Source organism: Tiliqua scincoides, chromosome 2 (assembly GCF_035046505.1).
Source record: "Tiliqua scincoides isolate rTilSci1 chromosome 2, rTilSci1.hap2, whole genome shotgun sequence".
In the NCBI taxonomy this organism is placed as follows: domain Eukaryota; kingdom Metazoa; phylum Chordata; class Lepidosauria; order Squamata; family Scincidae; genus Tiliqua; species Tiliqua scincoides.
The window spans coordinates 83,759,054-83,785,642 of record NC_089822.1 but is presented as its reverse complement, the minus strand read 5'-3'; the positions used below and the strand labels follow the sequence as shown (position 1 = coordinate 83,785,642).

General features: G+C 45.3%; 1 pseudogene; it reads right to left on the bottom strand.

Annotated features, from left to right (window-relative positions):
- LOC136638561 (zinc finger protein 91-like) overlaps nucleotides 1-26,589 on the bottom strand; it is a 375,674-nt pseudogene that overhangs the window by 291,457 nt on the left and 57,628 nt on the right.

Sequence of the window (26,589 nt, the reverse complement as noted above, 5' to 3'; positions counted from 1 at the left end):
TGGCAAGTTTTTAACTGACCCCCAGGGGAAAGCCGACAGGAGCCAAGGGGCATCCGGTTCGGAACTCCTCATCCCTATCGGACAAGGATGGGGAGTTTAGAGAACAAGGTAAAGACAGGGTAGGAGAAGAAATTGAGAATGGAAGCATGATGGGATGTGATAGACGGTTTGGCACAATGAGAGGATTCAGGGATAAAGGAGCTAATAAGCAGCCCATCCTGGGGCATTCCATGTACAAATGCTTTTATGCAAATACCCAAAGTCTCCGAGCAAAGATGGGAGAACTGGAATGTCTGGTGACTGGGGAAAACATTGACATAGTGGGAGTAATGGAAACCTGGTGGAATGCAGAGAATCAGTTCCACTGATTCTGCAATCTCGGGCTATAAACTCTACAGGAGGAACAGGGAGGGGCGTGTTGGAGGTGGGGTGGATGTTTATGTTAAGGAAGGGTTAGAATCCAGCAAAGTAGAGATTGAAGGCGGGTCCGACTCCACCATAGAATCTATGTGGGTTAAATTACCAGGCCTGAGGACCGATGTAATACTGGGGGCATACTATCGTCCTCCAGACCAGAAACCAGAAGGGGACCTTGAAATGAGGAAACAGATCAGAGAGGTGACAAGGAGGGACAGGGTTATAATCATGGGGGACTTCAATTATCCTCATACAGACTGGGTCAATTTGTGATCTGGTCATGAAAAGGAGACTGGATTCCTTGACATGCTAAATGACTGTGCTTTAGAGCAGCTAGTCATGGAGCCCACCAGAGGACAGGTGACTCTGGATTTAATATTGTGTGGTACTCAGGACCTGGTTAGAGATGTCAGTGTTACTGAGCCATTGGGGAACAGTGATCGTGCTGCAATCCATTTCGACATGTACGTCAGGGGAAGAATACCAGGCACATCTCTCACAAAAACCCTTGACTTCCGGCAAACGAACTTCCCTCATATGAGGAGGCTGGTTAGAAGGAGGTTGAAAGGGAGAGTAAAAAGAGTCAAATCTCTCCAGAGTGCATGGAGGCTGCTTAACAGTAATAGAGGCCCAGCAGAAGTGTATACTGCAAAGGAAGAAGGGCTCAACTAAGTCCAGGAGGGTGCCAGCATGGCTAACAAGCCAAATTAGAGAGGCCATAAGGGGCAAGGAAGCTTCCTTCCATAAGTGGAAATCTGGCCCTAATGAGGAGAATAAAAAGGAACAAACTGTGGCAAAAGAAATGTAAGAAGGTGATATGGGAGGCCAAGAGAGACTATGAGGATGACCAGCAACATTAAGGGGAATAATAAAAGCTTCTTCAAATATGTTAGAAGCAGGAAACCTGCCAGAGAAGCAGTTGGCCCTCTGGATGGTGATGGAGGGAAAGGGGAGATAAAAGGAGACTTAGAGATGGCAGAGAAATTGAATGAGTTCTTTGCATCTGTCTTCACGACAGAAGACCTCGGGCAGATACCGCTGCCTGAACGGCCCCTCCTGACCAAGGAATTAAGTCAGATAGAGGTTAAAAGAGAAGATGTTTCAGATCTAATTGACAAATTAAAGATCAGTAAGTCACCGGGCCCTGATGGCATCCACCCAAGAGTTATTAAGGGAATGAAGAATGAAGTTGCTGATCTTTTGACTAAAATATGCAACTTGTCTCTAAAAACGGCCATGGTGCCAGAGGATTGGAGGATAGCAAATGTCACACTGATCTTTAAAAAGGGAAGGAGAGGGGACCTGGGAAACTATAGGCCGGTCAGCCTAACATCTATACCTGGAATGATGGTGGAATGCCTTATCAAAGATAGAATCAAAACACATAGACGAACAAGCCTTGCTGAGGGAGAATCAGCACGGCTTCTGTAAGGGTAAGTCTTGCCTCACAAACCTTATAGAATTCTTTGAAAACGTCAACAGGCATGTGGATGTGGGAGAATCCGTGGACATTATATATCTGGACTTTCAGAAGGCGTTTGACATGGTCCCTCACCAAAGGCTGCTGAAAAAAACTCCATAGCCAGGGAATTAGAGGGCAGGTCCTCTCATGGATTGGGAACTGGTTGAAGACCAGGAAACAGAGAGTGGGTTTCGATGGATAATTTTCACGATGGAGAGGGGTGAAAAGTGGTGTGCCCCAAGGACAGGTCCTGAGACCGATGCTTTTCAACCTGTTCATTTATTACCTGGAGACAGGGTTGAGCAGCGAGGTGGCTAAGTTTGCAGACAACACCAAGCTTTTCCAAGTGGTGACGGCCAGAAGTGATTGTGAGGAGCTCCAGAAGGATCTCCCCAAACTGGCAGAATGGGCAGCAAAATGGCAGATGCATTTCAATGTAAGTAAGTGTAAAGTAATGCAGATTGGGGCAAAAAAATCAAATCTTCACATATAGGCTGATGGGTTCCGAGCTGTCCGAGACAAATCAGGAGAAAGATCTTGGGGTCTTTGTGGAGAGCTCAATGGAAGTGTCGACCCAATGTGCAGCAGCAGCAAAGAAGGCCAATTCTATGCTTGGGATCATTAGAAAAGGTACTGAGAACAAAACAGCTAATATAATGCCATTGTACAAATCGTTGGTAAGGCCACACCTGGAATATTGTGTCCAGTTCAGGTCACCACATCTCAAAAGGACATAGTGGAAATGGAAAAGGTGCAAAAGACAGCGACTAAGATGATTACAGGGCTGGGGCACCTTCCTTATGAGGAAAGGCTACAGTGTTTGGGCCTCTTCAGCCTAGAAAAGAGGCACCTGGGGGGGACGGGACATGATTGAGAAATACAAAATTATGCAGGGAATGGACAGAGTGGATAGGGAGATGCTCTTTACTCTCTCACACAACACCAGAACCAGGGAACATCCACTAAAATTGAGTGTTGGGAGAGTTAGGACAGACAAAAGAAAATATTTCTTTACTTAGTGTGTAGTTGGCCTTTTCCAGCGGGGCTGTTCTTATGAGTGGTGGCAGGTGCACAACAGTGGCTTGTCTTGCTCCCCAGGCCCCTGTAAGTTGGTCCAGGGGTGGCCAGAGGGTGTGAAGGAGAAGTAGCAGGGCATATCGGGGAGGGGAACAGGACTGTCAGGAGGCATCGGGGTGGGCAGGTGTAGGTTATTGGTAGCAAAGTCACCACCAACATCCTGTGCACCCATCTGACCTTGCCATGCCCCCCTTTGGGTCCACTCAGACTTGTGCCAGCCAAAGAGCTGGCACAGATCAGAGTATGTCCATAGGGGGCCTACCTGGACACAAGGGAGCAAATATTTGCTTATTTGAGGAGGCCTTCTGATCACCCCCTTCCACCTAAGGTTCAGCACATCCATGGCACAGCTGCATTTGTGCAAATGGTGGGGATTCCCCAGGATTCTCCACTTGGGGTAAAAATCACTTCCGTGGCCCCAGCCATGGGTGGTAAGATATGGGGTCCCTATAGCTTTCTGATGTTGGTTTCACTTGTGAGAAGAAAGATACAGGGAAGCTTATGAGGACCCCATATCGTTTCACAGGGAGTGAAAACCTGCATATATGCAATACTGTCCAAGGAGGGTTCATGCAGCGCAAATTTTTTTTTTTAAAAAAGCAAAGATTATAATCACATGCTACAATGTGCATCCATGCTTCCTGTAAATTCTTCCATGAAAGAGCAATCCAAGTATGAATTTTGTAAAGTTTCAAGAAAGATAGGCTCTCCTCGTTACCATGGCATGATGATCATGTCTTTTCTGTAAAACTTGGCAGTTTCATGTGTGAAAATATATGAGACGTGTCTTGGTCAATTGTGACATCCAGGCAGTGTTACATACATGCACACCTTCCACTGTGATTCGACGCAGTGGGACAGTCAGTAAGTGCTGGTACTGAATTCTGGTCTTGAGAAAAAAATCCTGAGATCTGAGCATTCACCCATCTGCAGTTTGGCACACCAATTAACCCCTTAAAAGAGCAACTGGGGGAGATGAAAATGGAATGCTAGCCTTTCGCTGCCCTCCTGACTGTTTGCACTCTTACTCTTGGCAGGAAGAAACCATCTTGAGAAATCAATCGCTTCCTTCATTCTCAGACAGATTCACTTCTTTACCCAGTTATGCCGTATACTGTTTTAAATAGATTGTGACAGGGGTCATCATTTGCCCCTGTTAACAGGTAGATTTCCACGCTCTCTTTCCCATTAAAGGAAGACCAGCTTCTTTCTGCTGTGAAGGTTTCAAGTTTGATGTGTGCAGTGTTATGGCAAGTGTTGTTGTGTGAGAGAAAGGAAAGTGCTTTGTTGCGAATTAGAGGCAGCCAATACCATCACCAATTATTCCTGTGCCCAGGGCACAGCTACCAGTTTCATAAACCATCCCTTCCATCCACGCACAAGAACTAGCCCTGGGATGAGCTCAAATGTACAAATATTTGTTTGTATATTGACAGAGCTTTCCTTAAAATCAGAATCAACTAATAAAAGCTCAGACTCTAAACAACAATAAAGCCCAAGTCAAATCATCTTAAGTCATGTGATCTCCACAACATGACACCAGATACTGCTCTTGGGTCATCTAGGGAGGACTGGTTGAGAGCCCACATGCTTCAAAGGGCTCAGCTGACCAGGGCATCTCATGAATCTTCAATATCAGTGGCAGAGTTTAGGGCATCATCAGGGGGAGAGTCAATGTGGGGCTTCTGCATGGAAGCCATGGACTTCCGCAACCTGCAGCCATGGTTGTTCCATAAACTTTTGCCTATTTTTTCATACTGCAGCTCCGAAGTAGAGTGCATGCTTTGCATTCAGAAGGCCCCAGATCCAGTTTTCTCAGGTCATCTAGGTAAGACTAGAAAATACTCCTATCAGGAACCCGGGAGAGCTTCTGCCAGTTAGTCTAGAGCTAGATAAACCAATAGTCTAACTCAGATAAGGCTGATTCCTATGTCTAAAACTGGAGAGCAGTGAAAGCTTTTTTAAGGCATGACACAATGTACTCCAGTGCTTGAACCAGCAAGACTTGTCAGGGCCTCCCAGCACACAATGTGCACCATGCAAATTCCCCCCAATCTTACCCAACCCTCTACCAAACTCCCCCCGAACCTCCCCTACCCTCTCCATTTTGACCTCTAACCCTCGTCTCTTGCCTTCCTCCTCCCAGTTCTCACCCCTTCCCCTTGCCATCTCACCTCAAAAGGCAGAGAGGGCAGGGAAGGGAGGGAGGAAGTAAGAGTATTGAGTGGTGGACTGCAGTAGTTTGAGATTTCTGATGAAAGTATATATGTGCAAGCTAGGTGCTAGTACAAATTGTGGGATGCTGGTTGCTGGGTGCTGGTACAAATTGTTTCTGTGTTCTAAAAACAAGTCACTATGCTAAAATCAATGGCCAATTGACAGCCCAATCCTGACTTGTGCTGGCACTTGTGGGGCCGCATGGCCTCTGCTGTATCAGTCCAGCTTTGGAGGAGGTTGAAGGTCTCTGTGTGGTAAGGGGACTTTTTTCCCCTTACGTCAAGTAATGCTCCAGCCTGCTCTAGGGGGCTACTCAAATCTGAACCTGCTAAGTAGCAGGCGCAAGTCCAAACAGCCCCATGTAAAGACTGATCTGCCAATCGCGCCTCCTTCTGGGCCTGATCCACTCCATTCCACCCTCCTGCTGCCCCACTGCCACCTGGAGCATGTCTTATCTCTGCCACTTGGAGCATGTCTTACCTCTGCCACCAGCCACTCTTCAAGACAGAGTGTTGGCGGGGCAGTACAGGTCTATCCAACAGTGCTGCTTGCTCTCTGGGCCATGAACATGATTTACATTTGTGATACCCTCCCCTGGCACAGTATCAGCAGAAAGCTGGGATTGGATTGCGCAGTAAAAGACCTAACATCTGGTCTTTCATTGGTGATAAGATCACCATGTACCTACTGAGATGGTTGCACAGATTGTGGGTGTTTTGGGGGGTACAGTGTAGCTTGTATAAATGTAGCCCTCTTTTTCACCACTACAACTAGTAAACCTCATGAAAATTTGGCTCTATGAAGCATGTCTTACATTTTGTAAGATTGGTGTAAGACCAGAATAGAGTTGCTATATCAGCCATCCTATGGCTGTCAAAAGTAGAGGGAGAGAAGATATTGGTTTCCTTCCCACAGTGAGCAGAAGAAGAAAAAGAGATAAAATAGTCCCTACACTTGGTCTGATATATTCAACTGAAATCCCATCTTCCCATCTAAACCAGGGGTGCCCAAACCCCAGCCCTGGGGCCACATGTGTCCCTCAAGGCCTCTCAATGCGGCCTTCAGGGAGTCCCCAGTCTCCAATGAGCCTCTGGCCCTCTGGAGATTTGTTGGAGCCCACACTGGCCCAACGCAACTGCTCTCAGAATGAGGGCGACTGTTTGACCTCTCGCGTGAGCTGTGGGATGAGGGCTTCCTCCACTGCTTGCTGTTTCACGTCTGTGATGCAGTAGTGGCAGCAAAGGAAAGACCAGCCTTGCTTTGTGCAAGGCCTTTTATTAGCCTTGAGCTATTGCAAGACTTTTATTCATTCATATAAGTTCATCTTTAATATATTCATTTATGTAAACTTATGTAAATTTATTCAAATTTTAAATGTAAATTAATACTTCCCCCCCCGGACCTCGACGCAGTGTCAGAGAGATGATGTGGCCCTCCTGCCAAAAACTTTGGACACCCCTGATCTATACAAATGAGCATTTACTTACATATACTCATATCCTCCTCTCCCACTCCTTCTCTTCTTTACCTTTACTCATATGTGTCTTCTTTTTACACTGTGATATTGTTGGGGCAGGCAGTCCTTCTCTGCCTTGTAAACAAGTTCATAAAAACTACTAACTTCAAACCATCTTAGCAGCCTGCTTGCTTACACATTCCTAAGTTTGCAGTACATGCATACATGACCTAAAAGGAAGGGGGTTAAAAAAAAAATCACAGTTATTTCCCAGTGTTTACAAAAGCTTCTCCCCTTGGGTGCCTTGAGGCAATTTGTACTCACCACCACAGGCAAGCAAACCTGCTGCTAAGTACCTATTTATAGGAATAATAAATAACAATAACAATGATGATGATGATGTCTTGACAATCCAAATAATTGCTGTTGACGCCGAAGACTGGCCAGATTGCTGGGAGAGAACCCCAAAAGCCCAATGCTTCATTTCAGTTCTATTCACCATGTTGCTCCTGATAGATCTTACTAAGCAGTTCTGAATAACACACAATTTATCGGTTGCTTAGAGGCTCTTGGGGCCCAGGAAGCCTATTTAGTAAGCAGTTCCAAGCAACAGCTCCCTCATATTAGTACTGCAATAATACAACAGAGTGCTATTGCTGTAATGATGTATTACGGAAAACGTGGTGCCAGCCAGAGTGCCACCAGGGGAGCTCATAAAATGTTATTTAACCTTTTGTTAATTTAAAGGCTCTTCAATATTATCTAACTTATTTATTATGTGAGGGAAGGGGCCAGAGTCAATTACCCAATGGAATGTGAGATCTGCACATAAGTCCTTAGTGATATACAATAAATTCTGAGGAGAAGTGGGCTGAGATTTCAACTTGAAAGACGCACCTGAGAAATGGTAAGGGGCACTTATAGCAGTGGATTAGATGACAAGTAACGGACTTCAGATGAGAACAAAACAGAATTAACCGAGCCATTGCCCACCTGGGAATCACATACATAGGGATTTGCAGATTTTATTTAGGCAAAATCCTGTCAAGCTGAACTCTCTCGTATGTGATTCTGATAGACTCTGAAATGGAAAGGTGGGTTCTTTAGCCACCACGGCCTTTGGTTTTATCCCCTCTCAGAACTTCCTTTAAGCACAGAAGTGACAAAAGTTTCAAACCATGAGTGGACAGCCTGCAGCATGAAAGCCAACCATCCTTCTCTCTTTTCTACTTCTTTGGTAAGGGTTAAAGGATAAAAGGGAGACCCCGCAGCCATTTTCTAATGGAGTGGTCAACTGAAATGAAATGTCTATATGTTCAGGTCTAGGAAATCCTTAATTGTTCTGCAGTTTAAGGCAGAGTATCTGTTGGAGTAGCACAGAAAAAGCATCAGCTTTATACATAAAAAGAGTAATTGTACATAAGGGTGCCACCTTACAGAGACAACGTACAAGTCCTGCAATTCTACAGTCCTTTTCCTTGCATGGTATGCCATCTAATGCTTCCCTACATCCAACTGCCTTGCAGAACATTTTGCTTTCTGTTCATGGTCTTGTGATCCAGAGAACTTGTGTATTTGGTAGAAAAAGGATAATTGCTGAAGTTTAGGAAACCTTTTGATGGTAGGGGATTGTTTTCCATCATGCATCTCATACATAGATTCAGTAGATAAGTGATGCTTGCAAAGGCCATTGGTGCTGGGAAAATGGACTTTTTGGAATGTGTTTCCTTTTCTGCCGCTATTGCGCAGCTACACTAACTAGCAGTGATTCCTAGACTGTGGTTTCTGGCAATATATATACAAGTTGGGGATCCCTTATCCAGAATTCTGAAATATGGAGTATTCCAAAATATGGAACTTTTTTTGAGTGCCAGCCTGACTTTTGTTTTTACATTTTTACCTAAAGAAATAAAATCACAAACTGTTCCATGCACAAAATGATTTTTAAAAATATTGTATAAAATTACCTTCAGGCTAAGAGTGTAAGAGTATAAATGAATTTTGTCTTTAGACTTAGGCTCCATTCCCAAGATGGAGCTCATTATGTATATGCAAGTATTCCAAAATACATAAAAATCCGATATCCAAAATGCCTCTGGTCCCAAGCACTTCAGATAAGGGATGCCTAACTTGTATTATATAATCGCCAGAGACCCCATATATGTATGTATATGTATATACGATACCATACCCATATTATTATACACTATTATTATATACGCTACCCATATCATTCTCAGCAGTTGAACAGATGCCGCTGTCTCTCCCTTCCCCGCCAAGTAGGATCTCAACTGAAAACTGGCTCAACTGTTTCATTATTTGAGAAGAAAAGCAACCACCCAATTATCCACACCCATAAATTACGTTGACAAGCTATAGCTGCACCACTTCCCTGAGCTTTTTTAAATTGTTCATGAGCCCCTTGTCTCTGGAAACGGAACACAAAGAAGGAACATTACAGGCCCTGGTGGAAGCTCTGTTTCTTCTTTTATTTTCAGACAGATCTGCTGATCACAATGCTCGGAGACCGTCGTTATGAGCTTCCCCTTTCTCCGCGGAATCATTATGTAAAGAAGCCTCCCGCACTTACGCGGATAAACATATCCTTAGCTAGAAGGCTGGGTTCACCAGTGGCTCGTTTGTCATATCCTTTCAGAAATGCTGGCTATGCAGCTTTGGGAAGTGGTAAAGGCCTCAGCTTAAAATATGAACGGCTTCCCGCTTGCCTTTAGCTCAGTGGTATTTTTTTTTTCCTAAGTAGTTGCATTAAAACCATAGTTTCCCATTAAGTTCACAAATGCTAATCTCCCTTTTTATTCAAATGAAGCACGATCTGACTTCAGGGAAAGGGATGCTTCCTACAGCTCCAAAGTTTGACAATTTTGTTTTGCTTGTTTCAAACTGCCCAAAGCGATTCCAAACTTTGGCTTCATTAAAGAAGAGGAATAGATGTATGTCTCTAAGCTTGGCTTTGTTGAGATAATGGGAATGTGTACATATGGTGGGCATTTTTCGAGGAGAATCGACAGGTGGGAAAGGGGCTTGTTGAATGCATCTTCTGTTGATTCTTCCCTGCAAAACCTCCAGAAGCAATTTGCTGCATAAAGATCAGGCAGACAGAACATATTGTAATGAACAAAAATAACTTTCTGGTCTTGCATTGCACCTGTTATTGCAAATATTAAGACACAGCCGTATTCAGTTCAACGAATACTGCCAAATGTTGTACTATAAGATCAAAGAGAATCAAGACACACAAAGCTTAGTATGAAGTTGTAGTATATGAAAAGCTACATGTTAATTCATAAAATATAAAAGTGGTTTATTTGGATGATTCTTAAATGATTTCACTGTGGAATTTAACTCTCGGTCATATTTGTGAATGGGGCCTGGAAAAGTCAGTCTGGAGGGCTTTTTCTGGAGAGAATTGGCAGGCAGCAAAAAGGATTAAAGCTACTCCCTTCTACCTCCCAATTTATTTGTTTGTTTTTACTGAAAGATTTACGAACCGCTTTCCCACAGCTCAAGGCAATTTATATAATAAAACATATTAAATAACAGCAATACAACACAATTAAAAAAAACTATTAATAGTGATAAAAATAACAATACACAGAGCAGGTAAAAACATCTAATACAACAAAGATAAAAATCTTTTCTAGCATGTTTTCTATCATGCCCTCCACACATAACTTCATAGGTAATTCTCCCTTGCAAATTTCCCCCTCCCATGCATTAACGTTGCAGGTCAAGCACAGTGTTGTCAACTGAAAAGCCCATGTCTGTGTTGGCAGTCTGTCCACGAAGAGGAGCACTGGATCTTCTTTTCTCTCATATGTTGGTCCAGTGGCATGCAATGTTAGCAGATGTACCAGCCTGTGGGCCCAGAGGTTGCTGTTTGGTTACTGTGGGAACCAGTATGCAGGGCTAGATGGGCCTTTGATTTCATCCAGCAGGGCTCGTCTAGGTTCTTTAAACTGCATTACAGATTTCACGAATGGTAGCACTGAAAAGGTGCAACGCCTTTGGTGGCCATGCCCAAATGGCAGCCATGTTCATAAAACATATGATGTCAATAATGTGTCACCAAAACTGAAAAGATTGCTACAGCTTTCCAGCTCATGATATAGTTTTGCAGCTGCTGTGTGCTGAGGAAGACACACAACACTGCAGTCCCTGACAGTTAATTTAGAACTCAGGCTCTTTTTTGACTATGTGCTTTGGAAGTCAAATCAAGAGGTACATTCTGCTTGGATTTGTGCAAGTAGCAACCATTTGCAGAAGCTTATGAAGGATTTTGTATGTGCACCCATGCATGTGCCCCTCACAAAATACTACCAGTTTCCCTTAAGAGACAGAGAAGCTGGAGATTACTGGGCCAACTTGCTGTTAGAAATGCAAAATAATATTGAAGATTTCAAGCTCATATAAACTTTCCTATTAAAAGGAAATTTTTAGATTTTTATTCTCTCTCTTTAAGGGACTTGTGGCCTGATCCCAGTTGTGCATTACGTTGCCAGAATGAATATTCCAGCAGTGTAACAGCCCAATCCTGAGCTGCCCAGAGCGCAGGGCTACAATGGTGCAGAAAATGGCTGCTGCTGCATCCAGTGTGCCCCATACAGTCACCATCACCTCAGGAGAAGAGAACTTTTGTCCCCTTCTCCTGGGTAAAGCGAGTAGCCCTGCAATAGGTCTACTCAATTCTACAATGACCTGAGGGTCGGAGTAGAATGAGGAGCCTCTGTGTCGGGGGGACAGCCCAACCTGGAGGCTCAGGATTGGGTGGAGCAAAGCTCCACTGATCCTGCCTCCCTCCCGCCCTGCTCCCCTCCGGAATGCCTCCTCCATCCTCTCTCCTCCCTCCCTCTGCCTCCCCCCACCCCAGAACGCCTCCTCCCTGCCTCCCCCCACACTCCCATCTACCTCTCTGCTGCCCACCAGTCTGTGTGACTGCCAAGCTGTGTTCCACTGGTGCTAGGGCCTGCAAATGTACCTTATGGCACTTTTGTGACAGTGCACCCCAGCAGTGAGCTGGTGCACACTGGTTAGGATTGGGCCCTAAGGCATTTTCTGGCTGTCTCAAAGTACAACATGCTGGTGTATGTGACCTGGCCTCTGCAAGTGGTAGGCGGTTGACTCCGTGTGTCAGCGGACCGTGGAGAGCCACTGGCACCAATAAGTTTGCATGGGGGTAGATGGGAGGCAGGAGTGGGTGGAAAAGGGCAGACAAAAGTGTACATCCTCAACTTATTTTTATCATACTCTCTACAGTAAAATTATGGCAAGTTAACTTCCCATGATATTAAGCTTCCCCCCTCCAGTATTCAAGTCCCATGCTAAACTTTCCTACTCAGAAATGTTTAAAAAATGTATTAAGCTAAAATCCTAATATTGCTGAAAGAAATGAGCACCATTATGCTTAAGTCATGAAAATGTCTGGGAGCAATAAAATCTGATTGTTCCCGTTTCCACATTTATATAGCTAGAAACTGCATATTGTTTTAGTTAAGAACTGGTGTGCTTCGAAGTCAGTCCATTTGTAGCTCAAGTTGCATGTTCTGACTCTGCACATGGTGCAGGTTTGGAGATTTTGGCACCTTCTGCAGACCTACTTTGTTCACTGCACTAGTTACTGATGCAAGGTGTTATCAGTAGAAGTTATGGTATAGAATGCTTACCTGAAACGTAAATAGCATGGTCCATCTCTGAATGTCCAAGCAAGTTCAACTTGAGTAAAAAATTGGTTCTCACAAACGGTTTCGGTTTTAACTCACATATTTGGCTGGACTTGGCAGAAAGACAGTTGTTCTCAGGACATACTGTGCAAGATCGAAACCATGTTCATTTATGTTCAGCGGCCATTTGTATATATGGTGACAGATATAGAAATGGGGAGGAGGTTTGAGGGGACACCAGCTGTAGTAACTGTTGCAAGGTGCAAAAACCAAGATGTTACAAGGGATCCTAGATGTTACAAGAGCTTAGCAGCATAGTTTTAAGCTCAGACTTCATATACAGGTAGATAGCTATACAATATTTGTCTGAGCACCACTTGCACACACACATGCTAGAAAGCAAGTATTTACACCAACTCTCATAAAAGAACACTAGTAAGCTTAGCTTTTTTATATTTCTTTGTTTTTCATTTTGAAATCAGTTTTGGGGTACACATAAGTGTGAGACCTGAGGGAGCAATCTCACATTTACAAAAGGGGAAAACAAGAAGTGATAAGAGGAGCAGCCCAATCTAGTGCAAATTATCCCACGTTGATGCAGTGGCACCAGTGCAGCTTGCATTACATTCTGTGAGGGAATTTTGCATGCTGGAGGTCTCTATGAGATAAGGGGACATTTGTTCTTCGTAAGGCAACATACTTGCTATTGACGTCACAGTGTGTGTGTTCATCTAAAAACTGCTGCGAAATGGTTTTCTGTGAGAATCTGACCTTTGCAATGCGTTAATCCGGAAGTGCTTTGATATCATGTCTCTTTAAACTCTAGAATGCAGTTAGTCCAATAAAACTCAGTTAAAATATTACTATTTGTTAGTCACACATTTGTTTCCTTGCCCCAGAGAAAGCCCCAGCCAGTGCAATGGGTCTACCTGGACCCGTGCCATTAAAATAGCTGGTGCAAGTCCAAGTTAATCCGTGTTGGTGGATCACGCCCAGGAAGGGAGATAGGATATGACACGGTGCCTCCACCTTCAAAACCAGGCTGCTGAGACATCCTGCTGAAGGAGACTCTTTGCAGTCAGTGCCATTTCAGAAGAGTCACATTTCAGGGTGAATTCACTGTCTTCATGCCTGTGTCCTGCTTAAACAATAGATCCCAGACAGGCTTTCTGCTGAGATTGGTATGAGCCAGCTGATTGGACATTCCAACCCACCTGAACAGGTAAGGGGCAAGCAGAGGTGCTGAGTGATCATAACTCACCTAGCTCTGACTTCTTCAGTTCTAGGTTTGATAAGGTTACACACAGGACTGTTTGTGTACATTGCCAGGTTCATAGCTGAAACCCACTAGTACTATATACCAGTACACTAGTACCACGGGGTTTGTTTGTTTTTAGATTTTTAATTATTGTAAATTGTTTTAATGATTGTTTTTAATGTTGTATTTTAAATTGTTTGTAAGCTGCCTTGTGTGCCCGTTGGGCAAAAAGGCGGGGTATAAATTAAAAAAATAATAAAATAATAATAATAATATATATGTCTTGCTTGATCTTTTGCAACCTCTCCTCCCTTTTGTTTTGGTTCTTTGGGCTTTTAAATAAACCTCGTCTTTTTTACTGATTACTTTTCTAGACTTCCTTCTTCAGGAAGTGGGGTGTCAAGCTGGCCAGACTGTTCCAGTATTGCTACTGTCAGGCTTTAAGACTGATCCGTCTGATTTTAGATGCTCTGTTTGTTATCCTGAGGAAGTGTTTCTCAAACTGTGGGACGGGACCCACTAGGTGGGTCGCAAGCCAATTTCATGTGGGTTCCCATTCATTTCAATATTTTATTTTTAATATATTAGACTTGATGGGCTGCGACTACCATGGGATGCAACTGCATTTGGAGAAATGTTACAAACCTGTACTTTTAGCACGCTGCTATGTATATTCTTTTAACAATGACAATAAATGGGACTTACTCCTGGGTAAGTGTGGCTAGGATTGCAGCCTAGGATTGTTAAAATTTTTCCTGCTTGATGATATCACTTCTGATCATGACATCACTTCCAGTGAGTCCTGACAGATTCTCGTTCTAAAAAGTGGGTCCCGGTGCTAAATGTGTGAGAACCACTGTCCTGCGGGATGGGCTTCTCCAAAAAGGCCTCCTTCCAAATGAATTTCCTAGCCTTGGATAGTGGCTGTGGGATTCTACCAATTTCCCATTAGAATTAGTCTGACCAGTCAGGGGAAGTAGGGAGCAGGAGAGCGAGGGGGAAAGGACCATCACAAACCACTAGGCTCCGTGCCTGTCTGCCCCTCTGCCCTACCCCTGCTTCCACTACAACTCTATTCAAATAAGTTGAATTATTGGGCTATGCAGGAATGTGTAGCACATGTAGTGATATAAAAATGAGTGAGACTGATTTGAATTTGGAACCTGAAGGGCTCAGTCCCAAACTGAATGTTAATGATGAAGCATGTTTGAGTCATATTGAACTTGCTACTCTAAATGAAAAACATTGCATTTGTGGTTGGTACTTTTCTCTCCTTCTGTCCTTTAGTTTACGTGACACAATGTAAAGTTGTTGTTATTATGATTATAGTAGGAGTCAGGAAGAAGACGCCAAACTGGATTCTTTTGTGATCGAAGATTGTATCCAGGATCTGAAAGGTTTTTCCTCGGTTCCTAAGTGATGCCTGAGGTAAAAGTGCATACCGTTAAAGTGGCAATAATTGGGTCTTCTCTGCTTCCCCATTGAAAGAAATTGAAATTCATTTGACTTTCAGGAGAGAAAGAGGGAGAGTGTGGTGGAATGGCAATTGTCATTGCTGTGACATTGTGTGTTTTCTGCAGCAGGCAGCTTTTCAGCAGACAGATGAAAACACAGAATGGTTTCAAATTAGAATACCTTCTAAGCAAGCACATTGAATGGAAGAGGGCCAGCAGATGAGACGGATTAAAATGCAGGGCCTATGAGAGTGCAGTGCAGGAGCTAAATCATACCTGAGCCTGGAGTCAAAAGGGGGGGGCACAAGAGCCAAAGGGAGCCCAGGAGCCAAATTCACATTTGAAGGGAGATGGGAAGGGGCCCAAAAGAAACTTTGTACCCCCTGATAAAATTCCTCTCAGTGGCTGTAGCCCACTGCGTCGAGCATAGGAGTGCCCTGCACAATTGGACTCTTGAGACTATTATGTCTTCATGACGTAGAAAAGTTAGTGTCCTGGTTTCCAACCCCAAAGTTTCAGTGAGACGACCATTCTTCCCAAGGCTTCCCACAATTATAGAATGCGCATTTTTGGGAAACTCATTAATTAAAAAAACACTTGAGTATTTTTCAGAGGGACTGCAAAACCTTCTTTCAGAGGCTTTATCAGGAAGGAGTGTTCCTCTCCCTCCGTTTATATCTGGTGTAAAAGCCTTATAACTACTGCAAGTATCATCAGGCTTCTGAATATAGCCAGCTGGCTGCCAATATGATTATGTGCAGTAGCTTGAAAAGCTTGAAAAGCTCAGCCTTTGGTTGGCATTATCAGAATACTGTATCTTTAAAGTAACTGTAAACCATCCCAACATGTGTAGTGCCTAACTGGAGGGGAGAGTAATAGTGTCTAGTCAAAGAGAATCCCTCTAGCTGCACAGAAATAGTAAGGATCCAAAAGATGCACCATATCCACTCCCTCCAAACTTTCTCAACTAAGAACTGTGGGCCTGTCTACTTCCTCATGCCACTAAGGACAATATGCAGCCAGCAGAGGGCAGCATGTATGCATTCTACACCCAGGGTAGTATGAGTGTTGGCTGACGGAAGGGGAGCACATCTCCTCAACTGGGGTGACTTGTGGGTGGTCTTGTCATATCCCTTGAGCTCCTGGGCGATGCCACTTGCTTCACCAGCTTCCTGCTACCTCTATTTTTTTTTCCTGAAAAAATAATGCTTTGGTCAGCAAAGGAGGTCTACCTTTTTGCCTGTGAAATTATTTCACAGACCCAATTCCAGGTGGACCCAATTTCCTCCTTCTTCAAGATGATTACGGGGCTGGGGCACCTTCCTTATGAGGAAAGGCTACGGCGTTTGGGCCTCTTCAGCCTAGAAAAGAGACGCTTGAGGGGGGACATGATTGAGACATACAAAATTATGCAGGGGATGGACAGAGTGGATAGGGAAATGCTCTTTACACTCTCACATAATACCAGAACCAGGGGACATCCACTAAAATTGAGTGTTGGGCGGGTTAGGACAGACAAAAGAAAATATTTCTTTACTCAGCGCGTGGTCGGTCTGTGGAACTCCTTGCCACAGGATGTGGTGCTGGCGTCTAGCCTAGACGCCTTTAAAAGGGGATTGGACGAGTTTCTGGAGGAAAAATCCATTATGGGGTACAAGCCATGATGTGTATGCGCAACCTCCTGATTATAGGAATGGGTTAAGTCAGAATGCCAGATGTAGGGGAGGGCACCAGGATGAGGTCTCTTGTTATCTGGTGTGCTCCCTGGGGCATTTGGTGGGCCGCTGTGAGATACAGGAAGCTGGACTAGATGGGCCTATGGCCTGATCCAGTGGGGCTGTTCTTATGTTCTTATGTTAACAGTTTCTCTGGGTGAGAGAAGAACAGAGAAGTTTTTTGCCCATTGAGAGCTATACATACTATTTTTTGGTGTTAGTTACTAATGTCTTAGTTAAAAGTCATCCCAGAGGAATTTTATCAGGGTGTACAAAATTTCTTTTGGGCCCCTGTCTAAAAGGGAAGGGACAATGGGGGTGCGTGGAGGTGAAATTGGGCAGGAGGAAGGTGGCAACAGCTGGTAAATCGTATGGAGCACAGGTCTACCCATTCAGTAGCCCTGAACGGGTAGACCTGTCAGCCTGGCCTCCATCTTTTCGATTTCACAAGGTTAGCTGAAATCCCAAGAAATTTCCAGGTATCAAAACTTACTTCTGCAGCAACAGAAGCCCCTGAGAAGAGGTTGCCAAATCCTATCTCCCTGGCCCAACCTAGATACACCCATTGCCACTTTTAGATCTATGCCAGCAAAAGAGCTAGTGTTGATCTGAGAAGTTCTATAGGAAATCAGGCAGCCACCAGAGGCAAGAAAATTTTTTTCTTTACTTACCTCTCCCAGCCTGATTGGTCCCCTGCTAGTGCACAGGATACAAGTTGCTGATATATCAGCAGCTTTGTGTTCCAACAGTGGATAGCATTAGGCCATAAGTATCTGCTAACTAAATTTCTTCCAAATCCTCCTTCCTCATCCATATACAGTGGTGCCTCACATAACGAAATTAATCTGTTCCGCGAGTCCTTTCGTTATGCGAGTTTTTCGTTTTGCGAAGCGCGTTTTCCCATAGGAATGCATTGAAATTTAATTAATGTGTTCCTATGGGCAAGAAAAGTCAGAACAAAGTCAAATTTGGTTTACAAAGTGTTTATTAAGTGCTCTTTAAAGGCATACATACTGTACAGAGGATTTCAAAAACGGGGGGGGGGGATGCTGAGTGGGGAGCTTGAAGGCTGTAATCCTGTGTACACCTTCCTGGGAGCAAGCACAATGGGACTTACTTCTGAGGAGACACACACAGGATTGTGCTCTAAGCTGGGGGGGAGGACAGAGCAGCTGCACTCAATTGCTTGCTTTTGCCGTGATCATGGGGGGAAACGTGAAGGAAATGGGGCAGCGAGAGGGTGAATAAGCGATGGGGGGGATGCTGAGTGGGGAGTTTGAAGGCTGTAAGGCACTTGGGTTCTCTGGTGGTACTTAACTCCATTCCTATGACTGAAGCTCTTTCCACACTCCTGGCACTTATAGATTTATCCCCATGTGGATTCTGTGATGGTGTATAAGCGTGCTGCAATCACTGAAGCTCTTTCCACACTCCTGGCACTTATAGGGTTTCTCCTCTGTGTGGGTTCTATGATGGGTTATAAGATTACTACTCTGCTTAAACGTCATTCCACACTCCTGGCACTTATAGGGCACAATCCAAACCTGCGCTGGAGCAGGCAAGCCAGGGGGCTTGAGCTGCATCCAGCGTAGGTTCGTTGGGTGCAGGGGCTCAGCCAGAGGCAAGGGGAAGCTCTTCCCCTTATCCCTGGGTAAGGGCTGCATGCCCTCTGGAGGTGGTGCAGGTCTGAGGAGAGTGGAGCGGCTTGAAGCCACTCCATTCACCCCAGGGACAGGGGTTGGGATCCGGCATAACCGCCAGGTGCCAGCCCTGCCCCTGGCTCCCTGCGTGCCCGCCCCCTGGGCCGCCCATCGCCCGCCCTCCCCCAACCAGAAATGCCCCCTTCTGCCTACTCCCCGCCCCCCACGCCTACCTTCGCCATTTGTGTTGGTGCAGGTGCACTGGCACAAATGGCGGGGAGGAAGCCACTGCGGAGGCCTCCATCAGCCTCTGTGCATCGGCGCATCTGGATGCGCCGATGCAGCTTCCACCCACGGAGGCGCAAACGTGTTTTACGGCACGTATGCAACCCTCCAGGGCCTCCCATGCCGGCATAACTGCTGGTTAGGATTGCGCCCATAGTGTTTTTCCCCTGTGCGGGATCTGTGATGGCATATAAGGCTGTGGTTGGTACTGAAGCTCTTTCCACACTCCTGGCACTTATAGGGTTTCTCCCGTGTGGGTTCTCTGGTGGTACTTAAGTCCACTGCTCTGACTGAAGCTCTTTCCACACTCCTGGCACTTAAAAGGTTTCTCCCCTGTGTGGGTTCTGTGATGGACTATAAGGTTGCTGTGGTCACTGAAGCTCTTTCCACACTCCTGGCACTTATAGGGTTTCTCCCTTGTGTGGGTTCTATGATGGGTTATAAGATTATTACTCTGGTTAAAGGTCATTCCACACTCCTAACACTTATAGGGTTTTTCCCCTGTATGGTTTCTGTGATGGCATATGAGTCTGTAGCTGGTATTGAAGCTCTTTCCACACTCCTGGCACTTATAGGGTTTCTCCCCTGTGTGGGTTCTATGATGGGTTATAAGATTATTACTCTGGTTAAAGCTCTTTCCACACTCCTGGCACTTATAGGGTTTCTCCCCTGTGTGGGTTCTATGATGGGTTATAAGATTATTACTCTGGTTAAAGCTCTTTCCACACTCCTGGCACTTATAGGGTTTCTCCCTTGTGTGGGTTCTATGATGGGTTATAAGATTATTACTCTGGTTAAAGGTCATTCCACACTCCTAACACTTATAGGGTTTTCCCCTGTATGGTTTCTGTGATGGCATATGAGTCTGTAGCTGGTATTGAAGCTCTTTCCACACTCCTGGCACTTATAGGGTTTCTCCCCTGTGTGGGTTCTATGATGGGTTATAAGATTATTACTCTGGTTAAAGCTCTTTCCACACTCCTGGCACTTATAGGGTTTATCCCCTGTGTGGGTTCTCTGGTGGTGCTTAAGTCCACTGCTGTGACTGAAGCTCTTTCCATACTCCTGGCACTTATAGGGTTTATCCCCTGTGTGGGATCTCTGGTGGTACTTAAGTCCATTCATGTGACTGAAGCTCTTTCCAAACTCCTGGCACTTATAGGGTTTTCCCCCTGTGTGGTTTCTGTGATGGCATATAAGGCTGTAGCTGGTATTGAAGCTGTTTCCACACTCCTGGCACTTATAGGGCTTCTCCCTTGTGTGGCTTTTGTGATGGATTTTAAGAGTATGACTCCAGCTGAAGCTCATTCCACATTCTTGGCAGATAAACAGCCTCTTCCCTACGTGGGCTCTTTGCTGTGAAGACACAGGCTGCTCACTCCTTCTTGCAATCTGGTCCCAAACCGATGCTGTTGAAATAAAAAGAAGAAATTCAGGAAGAGACCAAAAGAAGAAATTGCAGCTATCTGGGTAAGTAGGATGCCTATGATTCCCAGTACCCTTGAGTGGGGGGGGGGGGTATGTGAGCGTTGCGACTAACAGGGATCTGTCAAGTGTGGCCGCACCCTCCCAAGTTTCCCCTTGATCCCGTGATAAGGATCCAGACCAGACAGCAGATGGCTATGAACACAGAACCCTCAGCCTTGCATCCTGCCACTACCACCTCATTACTGGTACTGACTGGACCCCTTATACTGGAATCTGCCCCGCCTTCTTTCCAGCCCAGAACCCACCTCCCTAGTGTCTCTGTCATTTGGGCAACCAGGAATCCTGCCTTGGGAAAGGCTTACGTAGTCTCAGGACTCACTTGTGTTTGACCTATGGGCAGCCGTGGTAACTGCGTGGTTAGTGACTGGTTTGTAGCAGTATAGCACTTGATTGTCTAGGTGTGGCAGCATGGGGCTCGCTGCCTCTGTGGGGCGGTAGCACACCCTCTTAGGTGGCTTGGCAGGATCGAGGATGGGGTGGTAACATTGCTCTCAGAAAAACAAATTACAATTGATATATGGTGCACAATAGCAACAACAAGAAGGCATGACAAGGTAGCAACAATGATACACTGGAACATCTGTAAAAAATACAAGCTACCTGCAGCAAAAAACTGGTGGGACCACAAAACTGAAAAAGTCACTGAAAATGAAGATGCTAAAATATTATGGAATTTCCAACTACAGACAGACAGCATCTATCAAACGATACACCAGACATAACTGTAGTCGAGAGGAAAGAAAAACAATTACTGGTGTACCCCGATACGGTCTAACCAGGGTTTACAATATGCCACCACTTTTATGGAGTGAGCTCATCAAGGAACCTGCTTTTGTAGCTTAATGGTACTTGATAGCTCATCCACAGCCCTAAATGGGTACTGGTAATATGAAGTACTGTACCAAGGGTGTAGAAACTAACTATGGTGAGCCAGTGGGAGACCTCCTATTCATTTGATGGGGCAAATGCCCCGGGTGCGGAGCCTTGTACAGCTTTAGTACCCTACGGAAGCCTCTCTGAGGCTCCTGACTAGATCAGAAACTGTTTCTGGTTTTCTGGAAGCACAGATTAAAGTGTTGGGGAACCTTCAGGAGGCTTCCCCGATGTGTCCTGGAGTTGCGTGGGGCACCGTGCACTCCAGGTAGGTGAGGGGGGCAGATTTGTGCGCAGGGGGCAGTGGCATCCTGAGGGGGGTGCCATTATGGATCCGTGCCCCGGGGCAGGTTTGGTTCGCCATTGTGGAGAGCAGTTGCTTCATTCAGTGTTGACTTCTTGAATTTGGCCATGAAATTGGTGAGATCACTTGTGGTTTTCAAATGTTCTTGTGTGTCTTTAAGTGAGGAAACTCCCAGGATGTGGCTTTTGTTCACTGGGTCAAATGCTTATACACAAATGCTATGTAACCAAGGTGCTATCATACATGAAATGTGTTTCTTGCAAATGTCTGGCCTAATTGACAGAGTGGGGGTGGGGGGGTGATAGCTCTGACAATTAAAAGTTGGACTTCTCTAGGCCAAAGTCCTTTTTAGGAGGAGGTACTGCAGCAACTTGATCCCCAGGATTGTGCTGCTGCCAGGGATGGGAGAGGGGTTTCACTTACCTCCAGCCAGTGCTGGAGTCCTGGGAGGTCTGGGGAGCCCTCCTAAGGGCCTCTGTAAATGTGAAAAAAGGAAAAAAGGGCACCTCTGGTTTTGCAATGAAAACCAAAAGTGCCAGTTTTTTTTTTCTTTTTTCGAAATACTTACAGGGGTTTGAGGAGCCCTGTGGAGGCAGACCCCCCTCCGATCTCTCAGAATTCTAGCATTGGCTGAAGGGAGGTGGAAAAACCCTCCCAGCCCCAGCAGCAACAGGATCCTAGGGATCCTGTTGCTGCCTTCCCCTCTCCCCACCCCTTAAAGGGGCAGGGAAAAGCGGTTCCCTGGCTGGTGGGTTGCAACCGTGCTCTAGGCCTCTGAGTTCTGAGGTCTCCTGTCATCAGTTCAGTTTCAAAGTCATGCCCCTGGCCTGGTTTGCATCAGACCACATTGGACCTGAAGAATCAATCATCATCTCTTGCAGTTACTTCTCAAAGCCTTTCACAAACTACAATTCCAGGTTCCTATAAGGACAGCCATCACAGAAGTACTCTAATATAAGTCTGCAGTGAAGATATTTCCTCTTTTCTCATCTACACTCCAACCTCTCTGTCAAGGAAAGGCATTTTTCATCCCTGTACATTCTACATGAGGAATTTCCAAATTACCCTGGTGATATCTCAATATTACTTCACTATTTATGCAGGAATACTTATGCTGTTTTTCTCTCAGGTGGATACTGCACACAGAAGTGCCCAAACACACAGGGAAGTGCCCTCCAAAACACATCCACCTCCTGTAAAGGGCAGCCACGGAACTTCCGGCTAATTTCTGACACCATGTCCACAGGTTGGGGCTACCCTCCTCATCAAGAGACCAGATCTGGGCTGCCCAGAATGGAAGGATGTGGGGCCATCAGACATAGCAGCAGCCATGCCCAGGTTATGCAGCCTGGTCAACAATTCCCCTTGGCAACATCCAATGGAGTAGAGGTACCTACCTGGGGGCATCTATCAATTAAGGGCCAAAGGATCCTCCTTACCTACAAAGATCACATTTTCATAATTCGCCATCATAACAGCCTCATATAGGCGCCTTTGGCATGGACTCAGAAGAACCCACTCTTCTCTGCTGAAATACAGAGCTATCTCTGCAAATGAAATCAGGCTCTGGAAGAAAAAGGAGAAATGTCCTATTAGCAAGTCAGCCTAGGCCATGACTGCAATCCAAAGGGAGAAGTACATTCCAGTTTCCATGAAAGGACAAAACTTTTCTAAATTTGAAAACACACCCTCACACATATTCCCTCTCCACTTTGCATGTTCACTCAAATAAAGATTCAAAAGTTTCCTAAAAGGAGGCTCTTTTCTTCCATTCCAGTCCCCAAATTGACACCACAATCCTATATGTATATAAGACCAAAAGTGAGTCCCAGTGCTTCCAACAGGGCATATTCCCAGGAAAGCATATCCAGAACCTTGTGTAACGTGTAGCTGCTTTCATGAGTTATAATCCCCTTTTCCCACTTTCAAAAACATTACATCACTTTCTGCTGCTCTGGATGAGGTAGAGGCTTGTCCAGGTGGGTATCTGCCCACTACAGCCCCTGCACTACCAGCAGTGCTTTTTAAAACACATGTAATATGCCCACACAAGGGGGAAAGAAATGGTGTACAGGGATTCCGTGTTGAAGATAATAGCAAGGGATCTTGGGTTGAAGATACTTTGGCAAGAATTATGGTGCACCAATGTTTACTGAAAGCGCTTAAGACCCAAAACAGGGTTTCAGCTTGGACTTACTATTCTGACACACTCTCTGAAACTATACAGGGGGACTCTAACCACCAACATGCACACACCATGTAGCCCTAACAGAAGCAGCTAGAAGGAGCTGAAAAGGAAAGGGGAGGAGAGAGGAACTGAAGGAGAAATGCAGAAACAAGGAAAGTGAAGGAAGAGAAGGGATGTTAGTAGATTAGCTGGGCTTTCCAAAGGAACCCTGGAGGAGGAAGGGAAAACTTTGGGTACAGGGAATGAGAAGGTCAGGGGAGTTAGTAGGAAGGAAATAAGGGCCCATTCCTCTCCAGTTTTCCAGCCCCAATGCAGCCATGCCAACGGTGTGCACTGCATCTTGCAATGGAGGAACAGTCATGGAGACTTCTTGAAGGGAAGGAAACACTGCATTGAGGTTGCATCTGTGCTGGAAATTTGGGTAGGACTAGGCCTTATTTCCTTCCAACTAACTCCCCTGACTTTCACATTCAGATACAGGTAGTCCAGACTAAGGCAAAAATGCTGCAGCTGGGAATACTACATAAGGAGAAGCCCAAACTTTATCCTGAAATCTTCTTTACCTGGCTCGGATGGGTGGCATCCATTTCTGTTCTTCCACAGGGTTTGGTTTGCTCTGATCCTCTAGAAGAATAATGAGAACTGTATGAGTTTTTTAACCTTATATACCTTCTTCAAGTACATGCTTGAATTCCTTTCCTCTGTTTGAGGTGATCACTGCACAGGAGATTGGGCAGATTCACAGAAGAACATCTATTAGTTCCGATAGCTGGAGGCTAATGACCTTCTAATGTAGGCTGCGTTCGTTTTTCATCTTCCATTGCAAGAAGTGCTAGAGTACATTTTTCTCTTCTTTCATGCTAGGATCTTGTTTGTTTTTCACCTTCTAGCACACTCATCATGCTAGTTATTTTTCTTTCAAGCTCAAGGCTAGAAAAAATGATGGCCTCCTGCCCTTTTAGTTCTAATGATAAAAAAAAAATGGTGGACTCCATACATTTGAGTTCAATGACTGGACACCATTTTGTCGTCGGTAAATAGAATTGTGCTAGAAGTATGTGAGCAACTTCATTTCTGGTTAATTTCTAACAGTCATAATTTTGGCTGGGAGGAGGGTTGGGAGAGGAGCTTTGCCTCTGCGCTGACACTGGGGGGTTCCAGCAATCGCCCTGATCTCTGCCTCAGGAGAACTGATGGCTTCATAGAAAGGTCTGGGGGGGGGCAGAGGATGAGGCCCTCAACCAGGCCCTGTGGCTGCCAGTCCCACCAGGCTCCCTGCACAGGGAGAAGGAGAGTCCAGCAGCCCTTCCTTCCTGGGCTTCCCCAGTGTAGCCTCCTTCCTCCCTCTGCACCCAGAGCCTGCCACTCCCTCCCCGGCTGGCCTCCTCCACACACCTGCTCCAGGCCTCTCTCCCTCCCTGGGCTCAGGCCTCCCACTCCCTCCTTCTCCAGCCCTCTGGCAAGGCATCCTCCCCTTTCAGGGCCAGAGTCCCAGTCACAGCGGGGCCTCTTGGGAAATGGAGTCCCCAGGCCCTGCAGACCCATAGACATCATTAACACATCCATATCTGCCATTGGTCATTGCCATTACCATTGACATATCTATATCTGCCATCCCTCCCCCTTTTCTCTTTCTCTCCTGCACAAGCTGTCATTGTTCAGACCATAAGTTTCAAAGCACTTTTCCCCCCTCTGGCCAGGGGATCTCAGACACAGGATTGTTTTCTAATTATATCTCTATTTACAATGGATTTCCTACAAGGGGCTAGAGAGTTCCCTCTGAGATGAATTTTATCAAGAACCCCTTATGGAATACAAAATTTCATTTGGGCCCCTTACACAAAACATGAATGCTATTTTTCACACAACATATGCAAACATTTTATGAGATCCCACAAAATTTCCCCTCCTTTGGTTTCCAGGCTCCCTTTTGACCCTGGGCCCAGGTATGATGTACCTATGCATCCCGTCATGGGCCCTGGTGAGATTGGAAAATGTAAGATCCTAGGAAATTTTGGGCCCCCTCCTTTGTCTCCTGCCCCCCCTTTGGACCTTAGACACAGTTAACCCCCTTCCCCTTCTCATGGGCCCTGGTTAGTGGCCTGCTGCTGATAGGATTCCTGCTACATTTTTTTTCTCATAAAAACTGAAGAATTGTGTGCTGGATCAGGCTAAAAATGCATTTAGCCTTGCCCTCAGCTTCCAGTGCTGGTATACCAAGGCCCAAATCCTAACCAACTTTCCAGCACTGGCATAGCGATGCCAATGGGGCATGTGCTGCACTCTGCAATAGGCTGGAACTTTGGAGGCCTCCTCAAAGTAAGGCAATGTTTGTTCCCTTACCTCGGAGCTGCACTGCCCTTATGTTGGTGCTGAAAAGTGGGTTCAAATTGTGCCCAAGTGACTTTGAGAAGCTGACTAGCAAGGCCAGCTGGAGACATAAAAATATACACTCTATCGCATGCAAAAATGCACCTGTATGATCCAATGGAAAGAGCCAAGGAGAAAAAGGGTAGCATGACTTCTTCAACTCCTGGCTTTGAATAATTCACAATAATTCACAACCGAGAGCCACAATCAAATTGCTCTATAGGAGAAGTGAGCCTGTTTGGATATGGAAATTCTATGAAAAGGTTGGGATCAAGTGATTGTTGTAATTTTCAGTCGGATGTATCACAAGCAGCCATGAAGTCAGGTGCCAGGCATCAAGGTGGCTGTGGATGAGATCATGTTTATCTCATAGTGACCATCGGCTGGGCTGTGGGAGAAGGTGGGGAGAAGTGGGGAGGGAAAGAAAAAGGTGAAATACCATTTGTCAAGCAATCAATGAATAATGCTGTTATTCCTCAAATACATTATTTAAAGAGAAATCTTTTGGGTTATTCAACAAGCTCTCTAGCTGGTCAAATAAAAAGCACTAAATAATTTATCATTCCAGTGTGCATTATTCATTGAATATTGCTCACTAAATTATTTTATCCAATATTCTGCCACCTCTGTCTACACCATGGGAAGGAGGGGGGCTGCAGGAATAGATGACCAGGGAAAATGGGCAGCAGCTTTGTGGCCTTTGCATG